This window comes from Mobula hypostoma, chromosome 4 (genome assembly GCF_963921235.1).
Source record: "Mobula hypostoma chromosome 4, sMobHyp1.1, whole genome shotgun sequence".
Taxonomy (NCBI): Eukaryota; Metazoa; Chordata; class Chondrichthyes; order Myliobatiformes; family Myliobatidae; genus Mobula; species Mobula hypostoma.
Window position 1 is genome coordinate 67,675,239 of NC_086100.1, and position 26,814 is coordinate 67,702,052.

A 26,814-nucleotide genomic window follows, 5' to 3' on the forward strand; every position below is an offset into this window, starting at 1 on the left:
GCAGAGTTGAAGTGTGTGGCAACTGGGAGATCCTGTCTGTTGTGGCAGATGGAGTGGAGGTGCTCGACGAAGCGGTCCCCCAATGTGTGTTGGGTTTCACCGATGTAGAGGAGGCCGCACTGGGAGCACCGGATGCAATAGATGACCCCAACAGTCTCACAAGTGAAGTGTTGCCTCACCTGGAAGGACTATTTGGGACCCTGAATGGTGGCAAGAGAGGAGGTGCAGGGACAAGTGTAGCACTTATGCTTACAGGGATAAGTGCTGGGTGGGAGATCCGTGGGGAGGGATGTGTGGATCAGGGAGTCGCGGAGGGAACGATCCCTGCAGAAAGCGGAGCGGGGTGGAGAGGGAAAGATGTGCTTAGTGGTGGGGTCCTGTTGAAGATGGCGGAAGTTGCGGAGGATAATGTGCTGGATCTGGAGGCTAGTGGGGTGATAGGTGAGGACAAGGGGAACTCTGTCCCTGTTGTGGTGGCGGGAGGATGGGGTGAGGGCCGAAGTGTGGGAAATGGAGGAGATGCGGGTGAGGACATCATTGATGACGGCAGAAGGGAAACCACGATCCTTAAAGAAAGAGGAGATTTGAGATGTCCTGGAACGGAAAGCCTCATCCTGGGAGCAGATGCGGCAGAGATGGAGGAACTGGGAATAGGGAATGGCATTTTTACATGTGGCAGGGTGGGAAGAGGTATGGTTGAGGTAGTTATGAGAGTCAGTGGGCTTGGTAGAAGATGTCAGTGGACAGTCTGTCTCCAGAGATGGAGACCGAGAGATCAAGAACGGGGAGAGAAGTGTCAGAGATAGACCAAGTGAATTTGAGGGCTGGGTGGAAGTTTGAAGTAAAGTCGATGAAATTGACGAGTTCAGCATGGGTGCAGGAAGCAGCACTAATGTAGTCGTCAATGTACCGAAGGAAAAGTTGGAGAGCAGTACCAGAATATGTTTGGAGCACAGACTGTTCCACATAACCAATGAAGAGGCAGGCATAGCTGGAGCCCATGCGAGTGTGAGTATTGATGTTCAAGGATGTTCAAAGGCACTTGAATATCAACATGGAGGTGCAGTAGGCAATTAGGAAGGCACATGGCATGTTGACGTCTCTGGCAAGAGAATCTGAGAACGGGAGTAAAGTTAGTTATAAAGATGTAATACCTAAATGAGACAACACTTGAAGTATTGCTTAATTATAGTTCCCTTACAAAAAAACAATGTTGCCTGCTTTAGAGTGCAGTGAAGTTTCTGAGGTGGCAGGTACAATAGTATTATTTAAGAAGTGCATCGATAGTTACGTAGGGGGGCAGAGCTTAGAGGTATATGGGCTTGACAGAGAAAATTGGAATTTAGTCACTAGTTGGACTAAAGGAGCAGCATCTATGCAATATTGCTCTGTGACTCTGGCAGGTCTGTCATATGAGGAGAATGTGATCCGATTTGGCTTCTGTTCTGCTGAGCTTAGAAGAGTGAGAAGGACTTTCTTGAGATTGGCAAATTATTCGGAGGGCTTGATTGGAAAGGAGAAAGGTAGTTTCCTGGTTAAGGAATTAAGACCGTGACTCACAGTCTCAAAGTAAGGGACCAACATTTAGACCCGAGATGAGAAATAGACGCTAGAGTCGTCGGGATTGAGAGGGAGGAGCAGGAAAGGGGCATTTGTGGTTCATTATTGAATCACATTGCACGTTTGTATAGTCAGATGGCCTTCTGCTCCTGTTTCTTATTAATCCTGTACAAGAAATTTTAAAAAAAATACTTCAATTCAGTTTTACATTATAATAATGTATGGTTTTCAAATACTTTAGAAAGAAAGGTCATGTTTTTTTTTAACGTAATTTATCCTAGCAGTGACTGTTGACTCAGGTTCTGCTTTGGACACTACAGCCATATGCATTCACGAGGAAATCTACAGGTGCTGGAAATTCAAGCAACACATATCAAAGTTGCTCCCCCTTCTGTCTTCTATCATTTTGGATCACCCCTCCCCCTCCCACTTTCAAATCTCTTACTAGCTCTTCTTTCAGTTAGTCCTGACGAAGGGTCTCGGCCCGAAACGTCGACTGTACCTCTTCCTAGAGATGCTGCCTGGCCTGCTGCGTTCTCCAGCAACTTTGATGTGTATAGCCATATGCATTTTGTACTTCTGGTACGTTGTTCCATGCAGGAGAAAGATTACTGGCCCAACCTAACTACCTGACCCAAACACCACTTCCCTTTCTATATTCTCGCCTCGGTGGTTGTTGCCGTGACTAATTGTTACTTATTCTCATTCTGTCTTATGTCAACTTCTAAAAGCACAGGCTTTTAAACCAAGACTTGAAGGCTTGTATTACTTGGACAATTACTGGGCAAACTTAAGCTTTGTAAGTGCTGAATTTGATGCTTAGTGTTGTCTGAATAATTAGAAAACTGGGAGGCACAACAATTTTTTGTTCCTATTTTGTAAGAATATCCTGCTTCAAAGTTTTCAAAGGTACATTTAATGTCAGAGAAATGTATACAATATACATCCTGAAATGCTTTTCTTCACAACCATCCATGAAAACAGAGGAGTGCCCCCAAAGAATGAATGACAGTGAAATGTTAGAACCCCAAAGTCCCCCCCCCCAGCTCCCCTTCCTCCTGTGCGTAAGTGGCAGCGAGCAACAACCCCCCCACTTCCCCCTCTGGCAAAAAAAAGTAGCAGCACCCGCCACTGATCACTTGAGCCTGAGCAAGGACACAGACCTGCAGTACTCCAAAGATTACTCGTTCATCTGGTATTCGACTTACCTCAGGCTCTTTCTCTCCCTAATAAGGGAGAAAGAGGTGTCTCTGTTCATTGTTCTGCATTTCACATTCCCACTGAGTTTAGGAGCATCAGCAAACCTAGTAATATGGACATTACAACTATCTTCAGATAATTAGGCTAGAAATTCTGTTGCATAGCACAGATTGTGTTTGTGTGTTATGGATTTTGTTTTAGGAAAAAATATGCATCACCAAGTGGAGTTTGTTGCATAGATTATGAAGCCTGAAATTTTCCTCCCAGGTCCCTACAAAGCAATGTGTGTAAAAGCATTGGGATATTAGCAGTAGCAGTCAGTACCATGACACTTGCATCATTTTCGTAGAGGTGTGCCTGTCAATTGATGGACCACTTATTCAGAAATAGGTTTATGTAAGGTGAGCAAGCCTGCTTTGGGATAAGCATAGGGAGCCCATCTTCAATCACTACTGAGCAGTTTCTCTAATCTAATGACAGTTCCTCCTCTCCCCACCATTGCTCCATTACAACCCTTCAGGTCCCACCTGCAAACAACATGAATTCTGCAGATGCTGGAAATTCAAGCAACACACATCAAAGTTGCTGGTGAACGCAGCAGGCCAGGCAGCATCTCTAGGAAGAGGTACAGTCGATGTTTCAGGCCGAGACCCTTTGTCAGGACTAAAAAAAATAAAAATAAAAAAAGGTCCCACCTGCCTTTTGATCGACAGTAAATGCTTACATTTTCCACATCTCACCTACCTAACCGCCCCACCTCTTACTCTGCACCATGTCAATTGATTCTACCCTCCATCGCCTGTTATATTTGTGCTGCTGTGCAATCAACTTGTTAGAAGTTAAACGTAGATTAAAGGAACAGCACATCATTCTGAGTTTGTAGTCTCCAACCTGATGGCATGATAATTGATTTCTCTAACTTCCATTAACAATCCCCCCTCTGACCCCTTTTTCCCCTTATTCCAGCAGCCCCCCATCACCCTATCTCTTTACCCTACCCAGCCCTTTTGATCTACCCATCATCCACACATTCCTCTCATTGGTTCCCCTGCTCACCTCCTTCATTTTATCTCGTGCTCCTCTGTCCTCTCCAATCAGATCCCAACTCTTGTCACTTCCATCTATCCGTTCCCAGCTTCATACATTGTTCACACTCACCTGCCTATCACCCCCTTTTCACTTGGGATTCGCCTACGGCCTGCCAACTCTTGCTCCATCCAACCTTACAGAGTGGAAAGTGTGATTGCAGAAGGGTTTGCAGCAGGTTTCAATTTTGTCTCTGTTTTGATACATGGCACCTCTAACAGGACGACATTTAGTCATTGTTGCACTGAATATTAGGCTGGAGATTTTGTGTTCAAATCTCTGGGATGGGAGTTAAGAGCAACATCATCTGACTCCAAGGCCTAATGCCACTATCTGCTCCTCTGCTGACAGCTGAAATCTCTACTATTAAAGTGAATAGATTGCAAGGACAATCATGTCATGACTTATAATTGTCACTTCAGTTTGAATGGGTGCACATTTTATTTTTAGTCTTGTTCTTTCCCTGTCCATTTTCATTGGGCATTTAATTTTTTTCTGTGTTTGATTAGTTTTTTTAAGCGCTGGCTGATGATCATTGATCTTGGCAACACTTTACAGAAACCTTGAAAGTTCTGTGATGTTTTGTAAATTCACACTGATTTATGATTGTTTCCTGATGAAGTCTGGAATTGATTTCTAGGAAGTGTATGCTGTAGCTGTCATAAATCCCTCGAGTAACATGTGCTACAGTGTGACTGAATCTGCAAAAAGCTGGTAGTAAATTTAATTTCCTGAACATCTAAATGGAGTGGAAGTTTGTTAAAGTACTATTAATCAAGGGCATTCATTTTACTTGAATCTGATGATGGTTTTGAGATAATTAATTCAAGTTTCATGTGCAATTATATCAATTCCTCTTCCTCTTTTGCCATTTTCCTTTTTCTTCCCTCTCTTAAAGATTGCATAAATTTTGAAGATTGTATCACCAGGAAAGATTTTTAAAATGCATTAAAATAGTAAACTATCTGAATAGCATTGTAATCAAACACTATGATGTCAATTCTAACATCCATTGTACATGAATGAATTTCCTGATGTAGATCAAAGGGTTGGTATTGATAGCTCTGCAGAATCTTGGCCAGTTGCAGCACCTTATGAGGAATGCCAGCTCCCAAAGGGTGAATTTTAGTAGACTTTTCTCTTTTTTGAAATATATTTTCCAAAATTTATTTTTTGAGCTTGTCGTAAAGATTTAGTTTCATTAGGGAGGAGAACTATCAGAAAAAGAGGTACAGGAGCCTGAGAACAGACAGACACACAGGTGCATACACCTTCTTCCTCTTTCTCATCAGATTTCTGAATGGTCCATGAACTCTTTTGGCTTTTTTTCAGTACTTAATATGGATGTATATAATATAGATTTATTGTAACTTATAGTATACTTTATGTATTACACTAACTTCATGACATGTATCGGTGATAGTGGGGGTTTGATATTGTAGTTTTCAAGTCAACAAATTAGCTGCTATCATGTTAAAAAACATTTTATCATTGTGTGTATATGTTGCTTTAGAAAAGAAATACTGATTTTGTTTTTTCCTTTCCATTCTAAAAAAAAACTGCACTTTGGAGGAAAGTGTCTGCCATTGCTAAAACAAAAGCAGCATCTCTGCCTTATTCTCTGCAGATAATGCAGCAACAGAAATGAATAACGTACACATACTTTACATATACTCCTAACTTGGCACAAAAGTTTAATTCCCCAGAAATAGCTATATTCATGTGCAATCTGCACAGAATGAAACCAAAATTTCAGCCAAAAATCATTCTGCAGTGAGCAGTAACTCTATATATTTCATAAATTGAGTTACATTTATTGTCACGTGCACAAGCAAGGTGAGGTACAATTACAATGGAAAAGCTCGCAGCAGTATCACAGGCATGTGGATCCAGGCAACAAGCAGCACAATAAACAAATATAAATTTTACAAAAAATTGCACTAAGTTTTGCTTTTGCACAATAAAAAAACAAAGGTTCAATCAAAGTTAAATCCAGCATAGTGCAAGAGGTGATCCGTAGTGTTCCATTACTGAGGTAGAGTTAGAGATGTGCAGGTGGTTTTAAGAGCCTGGTGGCTGTTGAAAAGTAGCTGTTCCTGAACTTCATAGTGTGGGACTTAACATTTCTGTACCTTCTTGATAGCAGTAAGAAGAGGGCATGGCCCAGATGGTGGGGATCCTTAATGATTGTTGATGCTGTCTTAAGGCAGCACCTCCTGAAAATGTCATCAGTGGTGGAGAGTGCTGTGCCCATGTTGGACCAGGCTGTGTCCACTACTCTCTGCACACAATGGCATACCTGTATATTTGAACTGCTGTTCTAGGTCGTGATATAGTCATTATGCCACAGTAATATAAATCATATAATATGTAATTTTGAGAACAAAAATAGTCCGCTTTTGACGATTTTGCAGAATTGAAAATACTTTTTTTAACAGGATAGATTTGGACAAGTCATATTGATTTATGGTTTGCAATATATAGTTAATCTGACCAAAGTTTGAATGTATCATTTAGCTTACATTTTTCAAAATGTAACTCTTGCCTCTTTTTTGGGTTTACATAGTTTTTTAGAAGGATTATCTCTTTTTTTTGTGATTCACTGTTAATTGATTTGGCGAATTTGAAAAACTTCTGGTTAAGTGTATACATCACAATATTATTTTTTTATATCACGATTTTGGCTTTTAATGTGAAATATTTCTTCAGAGCTAAGCAATACACCACTGAGAAAGTTCTGGACTTCAACAATCCTTATTTGACATTAAATAATACTAAATGGTAAATCAAATGCAAAGAAAAGTCCCTTTGCTATATTTGACAAATTGAGCACTCCACAGGCTCTCAACATTGGACTACTTAAAGCAGTGGACTCAAAGTCCCTCAAGTCATGTTGGTTCTTCATATATTCACCACAAGTACTATATAACAAGTTAATTATGAGACAAAAATTTGCTGTGTTAGGTAAAACATTACACTCACTGTACTTGCAATGTTTTGGAGATGTAGCCAGCATTGAGACTCTTCATTAACTGTCTCAGCAACAACACATAGCTTTGACCAGGTCAAAGCATTGCAAGACCATAAGACATGGGAACAGAATTAGACCATATGGCCCATCAAGACTGTTCTGCCATTTGATCATGGTTAATCCACTTCCCCCTCAACCCCATTCTTCTGTCTTCTCCCCATAACCTTTCATGCCCTGACTTATCAAGGATCTGTCAATCTCAGCCTTGAACATCTTAAACTTCTGGTTTGAGAGGGCAATACCGAAGATGTGTGATAGCGTACTGGTAGATCATAAGGCAAGAAACATCACTTATAACATCTTTTCTGAAGCAAATTGTGGTAAACTATTGCTGTAGACAGCAAGGAGGCAGGTGGAGGAGAGGCTGGGTCAGGGGATGAGCCATGCTGGGGCATTGTGAGGCGCAACGTGCTAGAGCTGGGATCATGGAGGGAGCTCATTTCACTGTTGGAGATGGAGTTAGCGATATGGAGAGAGTAGATATGGAAGAATTTCAGTGCTGTCCACCTAACCTGGGTGCGAAGTTGGATTTCCCCAAGTGCCGAGCCAAGGTGGTGAGATTGAGAATGGCTTTGGGCTGGGCGGCTGGGTGTGACGCTGTGCCTGGATCCGAGTCCTACAGTTTGACACTACTTGGTACTTGGACAATTTATATGTTAGTCCCGATAGACTGGAAGCCCCAGCATCGGGTACAGAGGCGAGGGTTGGGTTGATTTTGCTTGCTGTTCCACAAATGTTTATTCCTTTCTCCACGGCACTGAGGCTATGAATTGTGCATTTCTGCCCCGCTGGCGTGATGTACTGGAGACTGAGGCTTGGGACTACTCCAGCTGCTCCGGGAGCAGATCTGGAACTGGGACAGGATGCTGTTGGTTTGCTTCTATTGTTTGCATGATGTGTGTGTTTTTTCATTCTTTCCTTCTCTTTGCACAGTGGTTTTTGGCCTTTTTTAAAATTGGGTTATTTGGGTTTCTTGCTTTGTGGCTGCCTGTATGCAGACAATTTTCAAGGTGTATAGTTTTTACATTCTTTGATGATTAATGTGCTTTGATTCTTTGGAATACACACAATGACCTGACCTCCTGAGTCGTCTGTGGCAACGAATTCCACAAATTCACTCCCAACTGGCAAAAGAAATTCCTCCTCCTCTCCGTTCTAAATGGATGTCCCTCTATTTTGAGGTTGTGCCCTCTGGTCCTAGAATCCCTCACTATAGGAAATGTCCTCTCCATATCCACTCTATCTAGGCCTTTAAACTTCTGCTAGTTATTGATGAGATTTCCCCCTCCCCTTATTCTTCTGAATTCCAGTGAGTACAGGTCCATCAAATGCTCCTCATAGCGTAATCCTTTCATTCCCAGAATAATTTTCGTGAACTTCCTTTGAACTCTCTGTAATGTCAGCACATCTTTCTTTGGGTAAGTCGCCCAAAACTTCTGACAACACTCCTTGAGGCCTCAGTAGTGCCTTATAAAGCCTCAGCATTACATCTTTGTCTTGATATTCTAGTCCTCTCGAAATAAATGCGAACATTGTAATTGCCACCTTCACCACTAACTCAACCTGTAAGAAATCCTGCACAAGTCTCCCAAGTCCCTTTGCACCTCTGATTTTTGAATTTTCTTCCCATTTATAAAATAGATGGACACTTCATTGATATCAAAGGAAATTGCAGTATCACAGTTGCGTTACAAATGCACAGATATAAAAATATACAAATACTAGAAGAGAATACGTAAATCTTAGAAGAGAAAGTCACGCTTTTATTCTTTCTACCAATGCTGATGACCATACTACCTGACACTATTCCATCTGCCACTACTTTGCCCATTCTCTTAATCTGTTCAAGTCCTACTGCAGCCTCCCAGCTTCCTCAATACTACCTGCCCCTCCACCTATCTTCGTATCATCTGCAAAGCCATCAATTCTATCATCCAAATCATTGATAAACAATTTAAAAAGAAGTGGTCCCAGCACTGGCCCCTGTGGAACATCATTAGTCACCCGCAGCCAATCAGAAAAGGCTCCTTTATTCCCACTGTTTGCCCCCTGCTAATCAGCCAGTGCTCTATCCATGCTATTATCTTTCCTGTAATACCATGGGCTCTCACCTTGCTAAGCAGTCTCGTAGTCAAAGGCCTTCTGAAAATCCAAGTAAACAACATTTGTCTTGCCTGTTGTTTCCTCAATCAATTCCAACAGATTTATCAGGCAAGATTTTTCCTTAAGGAAACCCTGTTGACTTTGATCTATTTTATCATATGTCTCTTAAGTACCCCAAAGCCACATCCTCAGCAATCGATTCCAACCACTTCCCAACCACGGAGGTCAGGCTTAATGGCCTATAATTTGTTTTCTTCTGCCTCCCTTCCCTCTTGAAGAGTGGAGTGACATTTGCTGTTTTCCAGTCCTCTGAAAACATGCCAGAAAATTAGTGATTCTTGAAAGATCATTGCTAATGTCTCTGCAATTTCTTCAGCTACCTCTTTCTGAACCTTGTTGTGCAGTCCTTCTGGTTTAGATGACTCGTCTACCTTCAGACCTATCAGTTTCCCAAGCACCTTCTCCCCAGTAAAGGCAACCGCACTCACTTCTGTCCCCTCACACTCTTGGACTTCCATCATACTACTAGTGTCCTTCACAGTGAAGACCGATGCAAAATCTTTTTCACTTTGTCCACCATTTCCTTGTTCCCCATTACTACCTCTTCAGCGTCATTTTCCAGTCGTCTGATATCTAATCTCACCTGTCTTTTACTCTTTATATATCTAGGAAAAAACTTTTTATATCTTTTTTGTTACTATTGGCTAGTTTACCATCATTTTTCAACTTTTCCCTCCTAGCTTTTTTAGTTGCTTTCTATTTTTAGAAGCTTCCCAATCCTCTAACTTCCCACTAGTTTTTGCTGTATTATATGCCCTCTCATTTGCTTCCTTTGTCATTCATGGTTGTGTCATCTTGCCTTTAGAATATTTCTACTTTGGGAGATCTCTATCCTGCACCTTCCAAGTTGCTCTTAGAAACTCCAGCCATTGCTGCTATGCTGTTTTCCCTGCCAGTGTCCCTTTCCAATCAACTTTGGCCAGTTTCTCTCTCATGCCTCTGTAATTTCCTTTTCTCTACTGTAATACCGATACATCTGACTTTTCCTTCCCCCTCTCAAATTGCAAGGTGATTTCTATCACATTATGATCACTCTCTCCTAAAGGTTCCTTTACATTAAGCTCCGTAATCAAATCTGGTTCATTACAGAAAACCCAATCCAGAATAACTGATCTGCTGGCCTTAACCACAAGCTGCTCTAAAAAGTCCATTTCATAAGCATGCAATAGATTTCTTTTCTTGGGATCCAAACTGATTTTCCCAATCTGCCAGCATATTCAAATCCCCCATGACTATCATAACTATGGGTTTTGGACATGTATTTTCTATCTCTTGTTGTAATTTGTAGCCCATATCCTGGCCACTGTTTGGAGGCTTGTATGTAACTTAGACCATAAGACATAGGAGCAGAATTTGGCCATTCAGCCCATCGAGTCTGCTCCACCATTCCATCATGGCTGATCCCGGATCCTACTCAATTCATTACACCTGCCTTTTCACCATATCCTTTGATACCCTGTCTGATCAGGAAACGATCAACTTGGAAGTTGAAGTTGCAGTCTGTGGCAGAGCATTCCACAGATTCAGTACTCTCTGGCCTCCCCACTAACCCTTCCTTCCCCTCCCCCCCCCCCACCCCCGGCCTACCTGCCTGTCCTTTCGATACAAGGTGTATCCTTGGATGTTAAGCTCCCAACTAAAATCTTCTTTCAGCCACGACTCAGTGATGCCCACAATGTCACATCGGTCAGTCTCTTAACTGTGTTACAAGATCATCCACCTTATTCCGTATACTGCTTTCATTCAAATATAGTACTTACAGTCTGGTATTCATCACCCTTTTCGATTTTGTCCCCCTATTACACTGCAACTCATCTCACTAACTGAAATTTTGCCCTCTCATCTGCCCGTCCTTCCTGACTTTCTCACTACACACTGCCTGTATACCAATTGCCCCATTCTCAGCCATATCACTCCAGTTCCCATCCCTCTGCCAAATTTTTTCAAACCCTCCCCAACAGCTCTAGCAAACCTGCCCGCAAGGATATTGATTCCCCCTGGGTTCACCCTTTTTTACAAGTCATGCCTTCCTCAGAAGAGATTTCAATGATCCAGAAATTTGAAACCCCGTCCTCAGCACCAGTTCCTCAGCCACACATTCATCTGCCAAATCATCTTATTCTTACCCTCGCTAGTACATGGCATAGGTAGCAATCCAGAGATTACTACCTCGGAGGTCCTGCTGTACAGCTTTCTGCCTAGCTCCATAAATTCACTCTTCAGGACCTCCTCCCTTTTCCTACTTATGTCATTGGTGCCAATGTGCACCAAGACTTTTGGCTGCTTTCCCACCTGATGCAGTGGACCTGATCTGGGATGTCATTGACTGGCACATACCATCTGGGTGTCTCTGTCACGACCACAGAATCTCGTGTCTACTTCCCTAACTATGGAATCCCCTATCACTATTGCAGTCCTCTTCTCTCCACTACCTTCTGAGCCACAGCACCAAACTCAGTGCCAGAGACCCAATCACTGCAGCTTCCCCTGGTAGATTGTTCCCTTTCCCAGTGGTATCCAAAATGGTATACTTATTATTGAGGGGAAAGGCCACAGGAGTTCTTTGCATCGGCTGCCCAGTTCTTTTCCCTCTTCTGACAGTCACCAAGGTACCTGTCCCCTGTAACTTAGGGGTTATTATCTCCCTGTAGCTCCTACTTATGACCTCTTCAGTTTCCCATATGAGCCACAGGTTATTAAGCTGCATCTCCCGCTCCTTAACATGTTCTTCGATAAGCTGCAGTTCGGTACACCTGTGGTACGGATATGGCTACCTGGGAGGCTGGAGGTCGCTCAGAATTCCCAAATCTCACATGAAGAATACAGCACAGCCCCTGGAGGCATCCACAATGCCTTAGCTCTAACAGATGGAAAATGTAGGAGAAGAACCTTACAAGCTATGTTTCTCACCCAAGCTGGTTCTCCCTAAAGCTTCCCAATCTAACACTGATCCACTAACACAATGGACGTTGTGTTTGTCCCTGCCTTATTTTGGTTTGCACTTGCTAATTAACCACTACTTGATTGGGCTGCCCGAAAATGCTGAAAGCCCACAAACGCCCCTTTTTAAAATTTCTCTCACAGACCTGTGAGTTGCCCCCCCTCTCGCTTCAGATTTAATTGGTCTGGCAGAAAAAACCTCTGGTATCAGTGTACCTGCAGACATATCTACCGCTATATGTGGCCTCAAATATTGTCTGAAATGTATGTTCCATCCTCTTCAATTTGATTAATATTAAAAGGAATGATTTTGTTTTTGCATCTAACTTGCAGTACCATGCTAAAGGTGTGGTAATAGTGTAGTGAGTAGTTATTAATTAGTGCTGCACTCTTATACGCTTTACTTATTTCAGAACAGAGCCTGCTGTCTGGTAATTGATTTCTAGTTGCTTCGTAATCTAAATAAATTTTAATATAAGTAATGTCTTTGAAGTTATTCTTTCAAATACTACATAGTAATATGCTGTCATTAAACCCTTGGGAAAATCTGCAATCATTGTGACAATTAAAGTGACTATTAAAGACAATTAAAGTGACTGTGCATGTGTTTGAAGATGGATATTATGGATATTAAAAATAGATTTGTTTTGTTATGTGACTGTGTCTATTTGTCAAAAGGTTTTATACATTGCCTAATGTTTGTTCTCCAGTTCTCTTAAAGCATAAATGGTGCTTTTAAACTCCAGAGCAATCTTTAGAAATTGATATTATTTTGAAGACTTGACTAATCCCACAAAGTAAAAGAGAATTCCAGGGCCCCAGCTGAAACTGTTTAAGCAGAAATGCCGTTGCGTCACTGGAAGTGAAAATCTAATTTGTTCTGCTGAGCTGTATGTACCTTCCATAAAAAAATATTTGTGCTCCTTATCTGTTGTTTAATGTTGGCCTTAACATGCATTGTTTGTAGATTGGAGTAGTGAACAGTGGAAATGGGTAATAATGTACCTCTAAATGCAGTTTCCTCTGGCTGGTTTAGGAATTCACAAGTGAACAAAATAATTACCAGTAAATGACATTCAGTTTAATCATTGTTGACTGTGAGGTTGGCTAGCGCCAGAACAGCAGAATTGGTACTCATTTGTCATAATAATGAGAAATATGAATAATGAGAAATAGTATTCATTCACCATAATAATGAGAAATTTCCGAACTTCAATTGTATGACAAGGATGGCAATAATTAGAAAACATATCGTGGAAATTGGCTTCACCTTCTATAAAATAAGAAGCAGTGATCAGATCAGCTGAGATATTGTGGCAGAGTGAATTCTACTCTTCCATGGCCTAATCCTCATACTACTTGTGTCTGTACTGCTTTGTGCCATGTTAGCAGAAGAATTGGGCTTGGCTGAGATGTTCACTGTTGTCTGGCTTCAGACACTGGATCAGTGTTCATGTATCATGAATGAACTAGGGACCTGAGGATGGCTGAATGGCTGTCTTCAAATGATGACCAAGGGGAATTATGAAAGACGGTATCGTCTTTCCATTGACAATCACCAAATTTAGATGATCCATTGATGCTTTTCCAAAGGAACTTTGGATCTCATTGTTTAGTGATCATGAAGTTTTTAAAAAAAAAATCTTTGAAGTAAATAATCTTGGTCTTGTGATCTGTGTTCTGGAATGGCTCCCATAGATTGGAAGGTAGAAGATGTAACCCCAATATTTAAGACAATACTGAGAACCAGTTAGCCTGACGTCACTGGTGGGAAATTATCAGAAATTGTAATGGGGTGCTTCATAAATAACTAGATGGGGTACAATCATCAGATTGCTGAATGGTCCATGAATACTACTTTCATACTTGCCTTTTGCACTATAGAATTTGTATGTCTTGCACTGTCCTACTAGGCAAAACACATTTCATGACTTGCATCTTTGATAATAAACCTGATTCTGATTTATGATAGAGTAATATACTTTACAAATGTATTAGTAATTAATGAATTGACAAGCCCAACCAATGGGTGTGGGGTATTGAGACTTGTGGAATGATTATTAAGACTGCAGGCAAAGTTATCTTTCATAGGAAGATTAAATATTCTAATCTGAAAATTTCTAGAATGTACCAAATCTCACTGAAAGGTCTTAAGGGCTTGTCAATAAAGTTTCAGATACTTTGTTTTCCCTCTAGAGCTTCTATAACCTTGGGGTCACAAGTTGAGGAATGAGATGTGAAGGAATGTGTTCACCCAAAGGGTACTTGAGTCTTTGTATTCGTCCAAGTGCTGTGGAGATTCTGTTACCAAGTACATTCAAAACTGAAATTGATAAACTTTTAGAATAGAGGGCTTTGGGATAAGTGAAGAAAAGAGGCACAAGAATAAAGGATGAATCATGATTTAATTGAATGAAGAGATGGAGGGGAATAGCTCACACCTCCTTCTCATGTTATTTACAATTATGATTAATAGTTTATTTTGGTGTATTAATGTTCTGGTTAAGCCAATATATTTAACATTGATAGCAAATAGCAATTGGTAATCATTTTTAATGTAAGTTGTAAATAGCCTTTGCTTATTTTTGGGCCTTGAGTACACAGTTTGGGTGTAACTCCTTAGGATTTTAAGTATAGAAGAAACCCAGATGGCAGATCCCTGTATCTCATTAAGTATGTTGTGGGAGAAGATATAATTTTTTTAAAGAGTTGTTGGCACTGTGTATGTAAACAGGTAGGTGGAATAGTTTGGGAACTTGAAACAGAAACCCCCATTGGGAGGTTGTGGTAAATTTGATTCCAGATGAAAGTATGGTAGTGTGGACAAAATAATGTATTTTTTTAAGTGATTGAGAGTAAAGGTGAGGGAGGGGAACAATCTCAGTTGTTAATAATTCTGTATAAATTGTGTTGGGCCAAACTTCACTCTGTAGGATTGATGTTATCTGGAATGATCATAAATCAGTTGCTGTGCACAGCTCTTGTATTTCTCAAATGAAGATGCAGCAATATTTATATTCACAAAGTTACTGTGTCAGTAGAGGGAATTACTCTGGGATATTGATAGTAATTTGTGAGCTAAGTTACTTATTTTTGCTGAAAGGATTCTGGGCTGATTCTAGTAAATTGAATTTACTTAACCTGGTGAAAGACTGTTACCTACAGAAATTTATGCTTGGCAATTCGCACTATATTCAGGTGGTTGGACTGTGTGGTATAAACTTACCAGCTGGCTCAGTGTCATCAGGATCTGACCTCAACATATTTTTAAAAGGGGTGTAATGAAGTAACTAAAACACCATCTAATAATTGGTTATTGTGGTAATTGCACTATTAATCAGAATCATAACATTATAGAATAAGGATTTTGCCCTTGATAAGCAGACTTCATAACTTCTAGTTGTCCAAAAATATCCAACCAACAGTGAAGTGCCTCGAAGTCAGGTCACTGTTAGAATGTAGAATTGGAAGGACACATCAGATTGTCATAATGCATACTGCATGCAGTCTGGTTAAGTTTATTGTCATTTAACTATATACATGTATACTGTCAAACAAGACCATATTTCTCCAGACCAGGGTATAAAGCACAGTAGTATACATAACAGACATATAACACATGATCTGGGAAAGTAGGAATAAAATCTACAAATTAATTATACATAAATAAAGTGCATAAATTAAATATTGTAAAATACAGAACAAATGAACTGGTGACACTTTGAATGCGATGCAGCAGGGAGTTCAGAAACCCAGTGGCCTGAGGGAAGAAACTGTTTCCCATACTGACGGTTCTTGTACTTATGCATCGGAATCTCCTTCCTAATGGGAGAAAGTCAAAGAGAAGCTGGATGGATAGTTGGGGTTCTTGATGATACTAGGAGATGTGCATTTGCAGCGCTCTTAATAAATGTTGCTGATGGATGGTAGGGAGATCCATGTGATCCTCTCAGCCAAAGGTAGGACTTCCAGTCTGATGCTCTGCTGCTCTCATACCAGATGGAGATGCAGTTGACAGGACACACTCAACGGTGCTCCTGTAAAATTCAGTTGAGATAGAAGGGAGGGCCTGGCTTGTCTCAATCTCATGCAATTTTCCCAATTAATGTTTATGTGGAGCATATAAATTGCCTTTATCTCACCCTATCAGCAACCGTTATTCATTCTTTCTTGTGTACTGATGCAGTATTTGCTTTGCCTCAGCCACTCTTGATCATTACAAGTTGCATGTTCTGGGCACTGCCTGGGAGATGGCATATATTCCAGACGTATATGATGTGCTCTGGGTGCTGGATGTCTACCATGATACCAAAGGGAAATTGCAATGAAATGCTCACAACATACAATATGGCAAGCTGTTCCAAAAAGATTTTTCTTAGTTCAGATGATGAGCTCCAGCCACCAATATTTTGGGATTTGCTCCCAATCCATATTCTGCCCAAGTGAAAAATCAAAAATAAATTAAATTATCCATCTATTTCGTTGTTTGTGGAAATGTGTAAACTGGCTGGCAAGTTTATCACTTGAGAAAGAAGTGAGAAAAGAATCGGGTTTACTCTCACTGACTTGTGTTGTGGAATTTGTTTTATAGCTGTAGTACAGTGTAAGACATATAAAATTATTACTACAAGTTACAGAAAGAGTGGAAAAGCATTCATGGGCCATTCAGAAATCTGATGGGTGGGGTGGGAGGGGGAGAAGAAGTGGCTCTTAAAACATAGGGTGTGGGTCTTCAAGCGCCTGTACCTCCCTGATGGTAGTAATGAGAAGAGGACACGTCCTGGATGGTGGAGGTCCTTAATGATATAAGAGACATGGCTTTTTGAAGATGAGGGTGGGAGGGTTTTGCCCATGGCTGAGACTACAACCCTTTGCAGTCTCTTTCATTTGTATGCATTGGAGTGTCCATACCAGGCGGTATTGCACCAGTCAGAAAGCTCTCCATGGGCATCACTAGAAATTTTCTCGAGTCTTCGGTGACGTCAAACTATGAATGAAGTATAGACACTAGAGTGCCTTTGTTGTGATTACATCAATATGGTGGGCCCAGTATAGATCTTCTGAGCTGTTGACTTCAAGGAACTTGAAGCCGCTCACCCTTTCCATAGCTAACCCTCCACTGAGGACTGATGTGTGTTTCCCCTAATTTTTCTTCCTGAAGTCCACAAGTGATTCATTGGTCTCGCTGACATTGTGATAGAAGTTGCTGTTGTGATACCACTCAACCTCACTCCTGCATGACTCTTTGCTGCTTTCTGAAATTCTGTCAATAACGGTTGTTTTATTGGCAAATTTGTAGATAGCATTTGAGCTGTTTGTAGCCACATAGTTGTGGGTGTAGAGAAAGTAGAGCCTGGGGTGAGCACACATCCTTGAGGTGCACCTATGTTGATTATCAGTGAGGAGGAAATGTTATTACTGATCTGCACTAATTGTGGTCTCCCAATGAGGAAGTCAAGTACCCAGTTGCAGAGAGAGAGGTACAGAGGCCCAGGTTTTGATGCTTGTTGATTAGTGGTTAGGGGATGATGGCACTGAACACTGAGCTGTAATTGATAACATCAAGTAAATTTTTAAAGTGATTATTGAAAACTTGGATAACTAATCAGTAACTGCATTCAACAGCTTGGAAAAGTATTGATAAAGTCAAAGGAAGGAAAGTGCAGAAGAGGTTATTGAAGTCTCAAGAATGAAGAATGAGTCAAAGGTTAGAAAGAGATGAGAATTTAACTTCAGGTAAAATGGAGACAAAGTTAATGAAGGAAGGCTGAAGGTGTTATTTGAATGCACACAATGTACAAAATAAATAGATGAGTTTATAGTGTAGATAGATTGGCTGGTGTAACATTGTAGTCACCACATTGTCATGGTTAAAGGATCACAGTTGTCAACTAAATCCTATTGAAATGAGGCAGTTGGGCAGAGAAGGTGGGAAGGCTCAGATAATAAAAATTGAAAGATGTGGCATAGGATCAGAAGATACAGAATAATTGTGGCTAGAGTGAAGAAACAGCAAGGGCAAAAACTTCGATTGAAATTATATATAGGATTCCAAATGGTAGCAAGGAGGTGGAGTGCAAATTACGATGAGAGATAGAAAAGTCATGTAACAGGGGTAGTGTTACAATAGTCATTGGGGAACTTCAATATGCAGCTAGATTAGGAAAAGCCAGTTGATACTGGATTCCAAGAGAAGGAAATTTGTAGAATACCAATGCGATGGCTTTATACAGCAGCTTGTGTTTGAGCCCACTAGGGAAAAGACAGTTCTGGATCTGCTGTTGTGCAAGGAACCAGAGCTGATTGGGGAGATTAAAGTAACAAAACTCTCAGGAGGCAGTGATTATAATATGATAGAATTCACTCTGCAGATTGAAAGGAAGAAGCTAAAATCAGATGTATCACTATTACAGTGGAGTAAAGGTAACTACAAAGGCATGAGAGAAAAGCTGGCCAAAGTTAATTGGAAGGGGATACTGGCAAGATTGATACAATGGCTAGAATTTCTGGATGTAATTTGGAAGGTGCAGGATCAGTTCATCCCAAAGAAGAAGAAGCATTCTAAAGGGACAATAAGGCAACCATGGCTGACAAGGGAAGTCAAAGAGAGCATAAAATCAAAAGTGAGGGCATGCAATATAGCAAAAATTAGTGGAAAACTAGAGGATTGGGTTTATAAAAACTAATAGAAAGTGGCTAAGAACCAATAAGAGAAATTATGTAATAAGGTCATAAGACATTGGAGCAGAATTAGGCCATTTGGGCCTTTGAGTCTGTTCTGCTATTCTATCATGATGATCTATCATCCCCCTCAACCCCATTCTTCTACCTTCTCCTGTGACCTTTGATGCCCAGACTAATCAACCTTTGTTTTAAATATACCCAATGACTTGGCCTCGACAACCATCCATGGCAATGAATTCTGCAGGTTCACCGTGCTTTGTCTAAAGTAATTCTCCTCATCTCTGTCTAAATGGATGCCCCTGTATTCTGAGGCTGTGCCCTCTCGTCTTAGACTTACTCACCATAGGATATATCCTCTCCATATCCACTCTATATAGGCCTTTCGTTATCTGATAGGTTTCAATGAGATCCCCCCATTCTTCTGAACTCCAGCAAGTACAGGCCCAGAGCCATCAAATGCTACTCATGCATTAACCCTGTCAGTCCGGGAATCACTCCTATGAACCTCCTCTGGATCCTCTCTAATGCCAGCACATTTTTTCTTAGATAAGGGAATCAAAACTACTCACAATACTCCCAAGTGTGGTCTGACCAATGCCTTATAAAGCCTCAGCATTACATCCTTGCTTTTATATTCTCGTCTTCTCAAAATGAATGCTAGCATTGCACTTGCCTTCCACCGACTCAACCTACAAGTTAACCTTTGGGGAATACTGCACTAGGACTTCCAAGTCCCTTTGTACCTCTGACTTTTGAATTTTCTCCTCATTTATAAAATAGCTGAAGTTCAAAGTACATTTATTATCAAAGTATATATAATCTCTACAACCTTGAGATTCATCTTCTAGCAGGCAGCCACAAAACAAAGAAACAATAGAACCTATTTTTTGTAAGAAACACAACAAAGACTATCGAACACCCAATGTGCAAAAAATGACAAATCATATTAACAATAACAAAGTAAACAAATAATGCACAGAACAGGAACTGCAGAGTTCCCAAAAGTGAGTCCATAACCATGGAACCAGCTTAGTGCTGAGGCACGTGAAGCTGGTCTAAGAGCCTGATAGCTGCAGGCCATAGCCATGGAGCCAGTTCAGTGCTGAGGTTAGGAAACCTTGTGGACTAGTGAGCTGAACATCGGTTTGTCCTTTGCCTTCGGTTTTGACACCTTGATCAAATTACCCAAATAGTTTTAAAAAAAAATTAAACAACACATGGAACATGAACTGAAGATCCCCTGGAAGTAAGTCCACACCTAAGGAGCCTATTCAGCGCTCAGGTGAATGAAGCCTGTCCAGGAGCCCAATGGCTACAGGGCAATAACAGCTTCTGGTGGTGTGTGACCCAAGACTCCTGCACCTCCTGCCCAATGGTAGTAGTTAGAAGAGAGGGAGACTGGTCAAATGTAGGCCGAAGCTCGAGGATTTTAATCTTGCTCAGTGGTTTAATCAGCGTCAAGTAATGGAGCGGACTGTGAGTTTGTCTCCTGACATCAGGCCTTGATGTAGCGTCCACCCCCAGCGATGGTCGCCCTGGCCATATCTGCACTCTCAAGACTCTAGTTCACTGAATCCCCCGGTAGGCCGCAAAAGTGCCAAATCATTTAGTCAGTTTAAAAGCATGTGTTTAAAAGGGAAATTACAGGCTGCAGACTGCATCGATCACGGTTCAGAAATATATCTACCTGGAGTATCTAGTAGTTCTGTGAGCTGTCTGCAAAACGTCACTGTTGATTGCTGGCGCCATCTGTGCCTTCATTCCTTCTGCCAAAGTACATGGCCGTACGCTTTCCTATATATTCCTATATTCCATCTGCCACTTCTTTGCCCATTCTCCCAATCTGTCTGTGTTCTTCTGCAGACTCACTGCTTCCTCAACACTGCCTGCTCCTCCACTTATCTTCATTTCATCTGCAAACCTGGCCACAGAGCCATCAATTCCATCATCCAAAATGTGAAAAGAAGTGATCCCAATACCAACCTCAGCGGAACACACTAGTCACTGGCAGCCAACCAGAATGGACTCACTTTATTTACACATTTGTCTCCTGCTTACCCCCCTTTACTTCTTTGTCACCCATCTACTATCTGAAGCCTGCACTCTGGGTGTGTCCATCTCAGTAGAAGTCTCATCTATGAGGTTTTCAGCTTCCTGTATGGCCCTAAGCACATCCAGCTCCAGCTCCCAGATCCTTGTCCTTGTCATTCAGGTTCTGAAGTTGGGGGCACTTCCTGCAGATGTCATTATAGAACACAGAATAGTACAGCACAGTACAGACCTTTCGGCCCACAATATTGTGCCGACCCTCAAACCCTGCCTCCCATATAAGCCCCTACCTTAGATTCCTCCATATACCTGTCTAGTAGTCTCTTAAACTTCACTAGTGTATCTGCCTCCACCACTGACTCAGGCAGTGCATTCCACGCAACAACCACTCTCTGAGTAAAAAACCTTCCTCTAATATCCCCCTTCAACTTCCCACCCCTTACCTTAAAGCCATGTCCTCTTGTATTGAGCAGTGGTGCCCTGGGGAAGAGACGCTGGCTATCCACTCTATCTATTCCTCTTATTATCTTGTATACCTCTATCATGTCTCCTCTCATCCTCCTTCTCTCCAAAGAGTAAAGCCCTAGCTCCCTCAATCTCTGATCATAATGCATACTTTCTAAACCAGGCAGCATCCTGGTAAATCTCCTCTGCACCCTTTCCAATGCTTCCAGATCCTTCCTATAGTGAGGTGACCAGAACTGGACACAATACTCCAAGTGTGGCCTAACCAGAGTTTTATAGAGCTGCATCATTACCTCGCGACTCTTAAACTCTATCCTTCAACTCATGAAAGCTAACACCCCATAAGCTTTCTTAACTACCCGATCCACCTGTGAGGCAACTTTCAGGGATCTGTAGACATGTACCCCGAGATCCCTCTGCTCCTCCACACTACCAAGTATCCTGCCATTTACTTTGTACTCTGCCTTGGAGTTTGTCCTTCCAAAGTGTACCACCTGACACTTCTCCAGGTTGAACTCCATCTGCCACTTCTCAGCCCACTTCTGCATCCTATCAATGTCTCTCTGCAATCTTTGACAATACTCTACACTATCTACAACACCACCAACCTTTGTGTTGTCTGCAAACTTGCCAACCCACCCTTCTACCCCCACATCCAGGTCGTTAATAAAAATCACGAAAAGTAGAGGTCCCAGAACAGATCCTTGTGGGACACCACTAGTCACAATCCTCCATCAGAAAGACCATTAGGTACCCTGAAATATCACATCTCACAGGAGAGGAATTCTACTGTCTGAACTACCATCTTGCTTATACTTGTTATACCTCTAACTTCTCAGGCTTAAATTCTAGCCCGCATTTGTCCTCACTGAAGCCTGCTGTGCAAAGCCTAACCACTCTATCACTGGCCCACTCCAACAATGGCTGCTCCACTTACACCTTGCTTCTTTTTATTGGCCCATGCCAAGTTTTTAAATGATCGCGATGGTTGTAGCTCACTGGAGATTTATGAAAGGCCCCGAGTTCATTATAAACCTCATGCACCCTCACCAACAAGTGACCTCTTGCGATGATTGCAGCCCTAACTTCAGAATATGAAGTAAGCTAGCAAATAACTTAAAGAGGATACCAGATTTTTTTTTTTCCAGATATGTAAAGGGTAAAAGAGAGGCAAGAATGGATATTGGGCCTCTAGAAAACGACGCAAAGGATGTAGTAATGGGGAACAAAGAAATGGTGGGTGGACTGATTAAGTATTTTGTGTCAGTTTTCACTGTGGAAGACATAAGTAACATAACAGGAATTTGAGAGAGTCGGGAGATAAAGGTAAATGTAGTCAATTAAGGGAAGGGTGATTAGGAAGCTGAAAAGTTTGAAGCCACCTGGACCAGATGGACTACATCCCAGTGTTCTGAAGGAACCTAAATCGCAAAGCTGAAGAAATTCTGGAAGCAATACTAGTGCTTTTTTAAGAATTACTACTTCTGGAATGGTTCAAGAGGACCAGAAAAAGTTCGAGGTACATTTATTATCAAAGTGTGTGTACTCTATACAACTTTGAGGTTTGTCTCCTTGCAGCGACAGAACAAAGAAACACAATAGCTCCCATTTTTTAAGAAAAAGACAGACAAACACCTAATGTGCAGAAAAAAACAACAAATTGTGCAAATAATAAATTAAGCAAATAACATTCAGAACTGAAGTTCATGAAACTGAGTCCACAGCCACGAAGCCAGTTAACACTGCAGCTAATCAAGGAAGCTTGTTAGTTGCAGGCCATGGCCTTGGTTCAGCACAAAGACAAGAAAATCCCACGGAGCAGCGAGCTGAACATTGGCCCACTCTCGTCTCCGGCCCCAAAACCCGGAGCTTTTCAACCTGACCTGGCACCTGAGTCAGCCAAACCTTGGGTTGTTCCTCACTCTTGGACCCTGGACCTGGCTATGCTGCTTTGGCTCTGTCTCATCTTCGTTCGCCTCGGCTCGGCTCTGCCACATCGAATTGCCTCCAGCTGCACTTCAGCAATGGTCAAATATTAGCCTATTCCCTGTTCTCGGGCCCAGGCCCTGTCGCCATGATTCGACCCATAACAACCATGCCACAACTGCCCTGCACCTTCAATACTGCCAAAATGCCAGGTCGTGCAGGTGGTACAAAAGCTCAACTCCAAAAGGGAAGCTGCGGGCTATTGATTGCAGTGATTGTCTCTTAGGAAAAAGTGTGATTGGTACAGCAATTTGTAGTTTGCTTTGTTTGCTACCAACAAGTCGTCACTGTGCTTCACCAGCACCATCTTAAACACTCTTAAAGAAGGGAAGGAGGCAGAAGACAGTAAATTAAAAGCAAGATAGCCTGACTTAAATGGTTGGCAGGAAGTTAAAGTCCATTATTAACAATGAGATTTTAGGTACTTTCGAGCATATGATAAAATAGGCTGAGATAGCATGATTTCCTCAAGGGAGAATCTTGCCTGACAAATTTAGAATTCTTTGAGGAAGCAGCAGACAGAATTGACAAAGGTGAGTTGGTAGATGTTGTTTATTAAGGTTTCCAGAAGGCCTTTGACAGTATACCACATGTGAAGCTGCTAAACGACAATGAGAGGCCATGATGTTACAGGAAAAGTACCAGCATGGAGGCAAAAAGTGGGCAAATTTTAGTTGGCTGCTAGTAACTAGTGGTGTCCTGCAGAGGTTGATTTTGGGTCAGCTGCTTTTCACATCTTGTGTTACTGATCTGGATGATGGAATTGGTGGCTTTGTGGCCAAGTTTGCAGATATCTCAAAGATTAATGGAGAAGCAGCTGGTTTTGAGAAAGTATGAGTCTGCAGAAGGACTTTGGTAGATTAGGAGAATGGGCAAGAAAGTGCCAGATGGAATATAGTGGTCATGCACTTTTGTGGAAGGAATAAAGTCATAGATTATTTTCTAAATAGGGAACAAATTCTGGAATCAGAGATGCAAAGGTAGTCCTAGTGCAGGATTCCCTAAAGGTTAACTCGCAGTTTGAGTTGGTGGTTAGGAAGGTAAATGCAATGTTAGCATTCATTTTACGAGGGCTAGAATGTAAAAGTGAGGATGCAATACTGAAGCTTTTTATAAGATATTGATTGGACCACATTTGGAGTGTTGTGAGCAGTTTCGGGCCCTTTGTCTCAGAAAGGATATTCTGCCATTGGATAGGTTCTGGAGGAGGTTTACAAGAATGATCCCAGGAATGAAAGTGTTAATGTATAAGGTAAATTTGATGCCCATGGGCCCATACGCCATGGAGTTTAGAAGATTGAAAGAGGAGCTCTCATTTTTTTTTATATAAGGAGAGTATTGGACCAGAGGGCACAACCTCAAATAGAAGGTCATTCCTTTAGAACAGAGATGAGGAATTTCTTTAGCCAGAGTATTGTGAATCCTGGAGTTCATTGCTGTTGAGGGCTGTGGAGGCTAAGTGATTGGGTATATTTAAAGTGGAGGTTGATACTCTTTTGTTTTGTAACTCCAAAGCATGAAAGTAATTGAAAGACAAAAACGGAAGCCCTGGAGAATGTGTGCATTTTGTTTTTACTTTAGCGAGGTGTGCACATATCAGATGGTGGCTTGATAATGTATGCCATTCACATACATTTACAAATAACCCAAAATAAATTATGTAAACAAAAAAAGCATGTTTAATCAAACAATACATTTATAATATTGCTAAAATATTAAACCCACAACAATAGGTTCTTAATTAGTGAGGGTGTCGATGATTGCAAGTAGGAGAATAGAGTTGAGAAGAAAAACACATCAGCCATGATAAAATGACAGCATTGACTTGATGGGCTGAACAGCTTAATTCCATTCCTTTGTCCTAAAATCTTGTAAACAGCAGCCTATGTAATAGAAGAATATGAAGATCTGACAAGACACTGAGTGAAAGTGATTCTGTTCTTTTGCAGTCTGGTCCAATTATGTTCTCTTTCTGAAATACAAATTCAGAATTTGAACCAATTCATATTGTTACATGTTTCCCCTTCTCACCCGCACCCCCCCCCACCCCCACCAGCAATGTGTCTGATTTAGTTTTGAGAATGTCTTCATGGGACTGATTTTTTTTTAACCAAAAGTAATTGTCAGATTTTGTTTGTTATTTTATCTGATCTTGGATGTAGATGTTAACAATGTATTTTGCTTCAGGGTACTCCATAATCTGTACATTGTGTGAAGTTATTTTGCAGACCTGACCATTACAATGGTTGACTGCAGTTAAAGTGTTCTGATGAGGCTAAGTTTAGTTATGCTGACGGATCTTGTTTTCGTCAAATAATTTCAACTTGGATTACCTCTGACATCACATCACATGATTAGGCCAGGATTTATTTATAACGAGCTAAACACCATTTTGTCTTCCAATAACACAGATGTGTACTCATGCCAATAGTGTCTAGCAACTGAGTAAGTAGTAAGTGTCTAAGTGGAAAAACACTGACATTATGGTCCATCTTTGCATCTTGTTTTCCTTTTTTATTTGATGCCAGCTTGGCCACCAATTCTCATGTTTACAAAAAAATTACGTTGTGGTGGTTTTGGAGATTTCACAGCTTATTTTGCTTCTCTTTGTTAGTCCGGTCATATGTATGAAAATTTCATTGGTGCTTGATGTTCTCAGAACCTGTGTTCAATTTACTGAGTGTTGTTAGTCTGCATTTGGTGTGCTCAGCGAGTCTGCAAATCAACATGTTAAATATCATAATTTTGAAAAGAATTTAAATGCTGTTACAAATTATTAATATTCATAAACTATCTTGCCACACCATTCATTCTGGCATTTTGCATTTATTGTCATCATGATACTCATCCAAGAACAAAACTAAACATTGTAGTTCACCTTGCTTCAACCTTCATCATGGTCATCTTGGTGAAGCAATGCCTCTACTACTATTCCTTTATTCCAGTATTTAGCTGGTGGCTCTTTGATCTTTGTCAATCAATCTGTGTTTCACAACACTTATAAACCTTGTCTTGTGATGTCTTTTCAAAATCCCTTGTTCCACATTTTTTGAAATGTTTGTTCAGGTTTACTGTAACATAGGGAAGAGGGGGTATAGTTTCACATCACTTTGTTACCCTATACTATATATTGTTTTTCCATTTTTACCCTATACTTAATTTACAGTTAATTTTCATCATCCTGAATGTTTTGGCTGAATTCATAGTTTCCATTATTGCTCTAACTATTCACTGATGCTCTTACTACCTGTAATTTCTCCTTCTGGTATCTCGTTGGGCATCTGGAAGAGTTATTTGTCATGGGGGTTTTGCATTAGCAGTCCTTGTTAAAGGTTCTTTCAGTGCTGTTCTGAGTATCCTGTCAAAGGCCATGCCACCATTTCTATGTTCATGGCAATCTTCTCTCTTTTATCAAATCTGTACCATAGTAGAACAATCATTTTGGACACCTGGGTAAGTTTAGTTTTGCTTTCTCCTCTTTACCTACATCACTATTTTCTCTCTATTTATCATTAAAGCTTTATCCATGCTTGATTATTGCATTTTATATTCATTGATTTTTTTTGTGCATTTATTGTATTCCAGACAAGTTGTAAAAAAAATTAAATCAACATCTTAATCTTGATATTTAAATTCTACTTCCAGTACTT

General features: G+C 41.0%; 1 protein-coding gene and 1 long non-coding RNA gene across 20 annotated transcripts in view; one reads left to right on the forward strand and one right to left on the reverse strand.

Moving 5' to 3' along the window:
- Positions 1-26,814, forward strand: part of LOC134345363 (SPRY domain-containing SOCS box protein 1-like) — a 368,280-nt gene that overhangs the window by 140,248 nt on the left and 201,218 nt on the right. The window lies entirely within an intron of this gene.
- LOC134345365 (uncharacterized) overlaps positions 23,776-26,814 on the reverse strand; it is a 128,543-nt gene continuing 125,504 nt past the window's right edge. Inside the window, exon 5 of the long non-coding RNA XR_010017666.1 lies at positions 23,776-25,136. This is a non-coding gene — a long non-coding RNA (uncharacterized LOC134345365). The remainder of the gene's footprint in view (positions 25,137-26,814) is intronic.